The following is a 3,526-nucleotide window of genomic DNA, read 5'->3' as shown; positions in this document are numbered from 1 at the left end:
CACTCGCCCCCGCCGCAGACGAGCGCTGCTGAGCCCCGCCGCCGCCAAGCCGCCGCCCCGCCGCCCAACCCCCCCTCGCCAGAGCCACCTCGCCGGAGGTACCATGCCGATTCGTCGCGCCGGTTTAAAAAAACGTTCGGTTTTTCTTTAGAAACCCTAGATCGGTTTTTTTTAGATTTGGTTCGCCGGTTTACTCGGTTCGTTTAATTAGCGGACGTTCGTCCATACATTCTTCTAATGAACGGTTTTTCTTCCGTTAGTTACAGATAACGAACGCTCGTTCGTTAGCCTGTTCGTCAGTTTTCTTTTATCGGATTTATCTGCGATTATTTTTCAGACGCGATTTCTGATCCGATTTTAGATTCTGTTTTTCTTCGCGCTCGTTAGTCGGAATCAGGTGATTCAAACGCCTAGAGTTTCGTCTCGAGACTCTCTTTCTGTTTAATCAACTTAAACAAAGTTTTGATACTGTAAAATTTGACCTTAGTCCAGATTAGTAAACGGATCTTGTTTCTTTCGCCGTTTGAGTTCCGTTGCTCCATTTGATTTGATCCTTTTTGCAAACCGGAGTTCTTAAGTTGAACTTTCTGGTCAATCTCTTTTATTTGGAGTTTTGCTTGTGCATATTTGCTAGTTGCTTATGTATGTTATTGTTTGTTTGCGATAGAATTTCCGAAGTGTGAAGCGTGTTACTACGAGTCTCTAGGATTCACGGATCGTCAGCAAGGCAAGTAACACATTGATCATACTCTTTCCATACCCAGTTTTCATTGCATTAGTTCAATCCTCAAACATTGCATGATTAGGATGTCTCTAACTTGTGGGTTGGGAATAGTTGCTGAGGTAGAACCTATTGCCCTGTTTATTATCAAACCCTTGGGAGTTACTTCTACACATTGCTTATATTGCCATGCTATGCTCGTAGACGTGGATTGGGTTTCAGTGTCTCCATGACAGATATGAGATTGTTAATTAATGGTTTACTTAAGGTGGCAACTTTAATACACATCTGGGTGGATTGAGGCACCTGGGGAACCCAGTCTTGTCTGTTTTATTTTTTGGAAATCCCGGGGTATCCGTGTGATCTTCCTGTGGACCACCAACCAGGCTCAAAGGAAACTGAGATTATTCATGCTAGAAACTTCCGTGTGCAGCCACAAGCTATTATGGGCTTTAGCATAGCCGAGTAAGTTACGTGAAGCTCTTGAAGAGGTAGATCAGCAGGTCGTGGGTTTTGTAGGTTTGGTATGGTCTACCCGGAGTAGAGAGTTAATGTTTCTGAAAGACTGTGTCTCGGTCATCCGCTTCTCAAACACCATGCAGTGCGAGAAATCCAACGGAAGTGATCGAGTCTTGTGGGGAAAAGTGCGCAAACCTCTGCAGAGTGTACAAACTAATCATGGTTAGCCGTGTCCCCAGTTATGGACAATTTGAGTATCTAGTACTTGAGTTATCACATGTATCTCATCACTCCTAATTAATATTGTTGGGTTGTTAATTTACTTTAATTTGGGATTGAGTTGGGGTTATACCTTCTCAATGTTTCAACCACCATGATAGTTAAATTAAAATTTATTCCTTTGTTGTAGGGAAAAATTTGCTTTCCGCAAAACTATAACCATAGAGCTTTCCACCAGCCATATACTCATGTAGTGATAGCATTATTCTGTTCTTGCTTTACTGTGTTATATTGCCAGCATATTCCATGTGCTGACCCGTTTTCGGGCTGCAACGAATTATGTTGCAGACTTTTCAGACGAGGAGTAAGGTTCGTTAGGTCGCTGCCGTGCAGCTCAGCTATGCTGTTGGCGTTGATGGACTCACTTTATCTTCCAAGCCTTCCGGTGTTATTGCATTAGATGGCCTTAAGCCGTATTATGGTAATAAGCTCTCTTTTGAGACATTCGATGTAATAAGTGTGTGATTGCTACTCTATTATAAATCCTTCGAGTACTATGCGTGTCTGCATTACTGATCCAGGGATGACACTGGGGCACAGAGACTTGACAATTTGAGGTCGGGTCGCTACAAGATGGTATCAGAGCACACGCTGAGTGTAGGACACGACCACTAAGATAAACCATAGGTCACTCTTCTCTACTCATTTCTGACTCCTCTTCCTTTTCCACTCTTTAGGATGACGGAGAAGAAGAACAAGTTCGGGCAACCGGATGAGGATACACCTTTTGGACGCCACTTGAAGGAAGTCACTAGGTACTTGAACATTGGAATACCAAGTTTCGGGACGTACAACGCCACCTTACCAGAAGAGGAGCGCTGGATGATTCAAGTACAAGTTCCAGGAAGGACGTTCTCGCCAACTTCTAAACCCATAGAATTTTCTTTCGATGCGCCAACCTAGAGTCTAGGCAAGAGCATGGCAGCCCACATTACCATGGGACACATTGGAGAAGTCTACAACGGGGAACTCAAGGACACTACCTATCAAATATGTGGGCACCGAGATGAGCAATGGGAGATGATCGGCACCAGGAAGGATAGATCCGTCGCAGCTTTTATCCAGGAGCTAAACCAGCACATTCGACGCCACGAAAACCAGATGTGCACCGACATTATGGAATTGAAGAAGGCAAAGACTAGGATAATCGAACTGGAGGAAGAACTCAAGTTCACATGCAATGGATATGAGGAGGAAATCAAGACACTATGGGAGAAGAACGACGACCTGGTTAATAAGATCGGGATATTCATGGGAGGACCAGCACCGGGAGACGAAGACGACGACCCCACTTGCCCGAACAACTACATCATCATCGACGACACTGATTCTGATCCTAGTGATGATGACTATGAAGACAAAGCTGGAGCAGACATCATGGAATCTTCCACCGATCAAAATTTCTAGATGACCACCATACAATAGTAGTATTTCCCCCATGTATCAAGTACTAGTTGAGCACTTTTGCGATAGTTCTAGACCATTGTATGCCCTTGCTTGATTGATTGAGTGAAATGATTGTGTTTGTCTCATGTGCATATGGGTAGTGCTTTCTCACTAGACCTTTTTATCTATTCTAATCTCTTCCCTCTAAACCCATCAGATGCCTCCGAGACATGACACCGGTTTTGCTTTCCCACCGGAGCTCACCCAGTTGATCCAGCAGCAGAATTCTTTGATGCAATTGCTAGTTCAGAACCAGGGCAACAACAACAACAACAACAACAACAACAACCCGCCACCAGTGGACAATGTAGCCCGTTTCCTAAGGTTACAGCCGCCGGTGTTCTCTAGTAGCACCGAGCCAATAGTTGCCGATGATTGGCTACGCCATATCGGAAGGGAGTTGACCATCGCAGGGTGCATAGATGCGGAGAAGGTGCATTTTGCCGCACACCAACTGGATGGACCTGCAGCAGCATGGTGGGAGAATTTCACATCCACCTATCCTATAGACACTGTCACATGGGCCCAGTTTCAGCAGGCCTTTCGTACTGCCCATGTTTCCACTGAGCTATGCAGATGAAGAAGCGGGAGTTTCGCAACTTACGCCAGGGGAACCGTACT

The sequence above is a fragment of the Triticum dicoccoides genome, chromosome 1B (genome assembly GCF_002162155.2).
Source record: "Triticum dicoccoides isolate Atlit2015 ecotype Zavitan chromosome 1B, WEW_v2.0, whole genome shotgun sequence".
Classification (NCBI taxonomy): Eukaryota; Viridiplantae; Streptophyta; class Magnoliopsida; order Poales; family Poaceae; genus Triticum; species Triticum dicoccoides.
Note: the sequence above shows the minus strand (reverse complement) of the source record.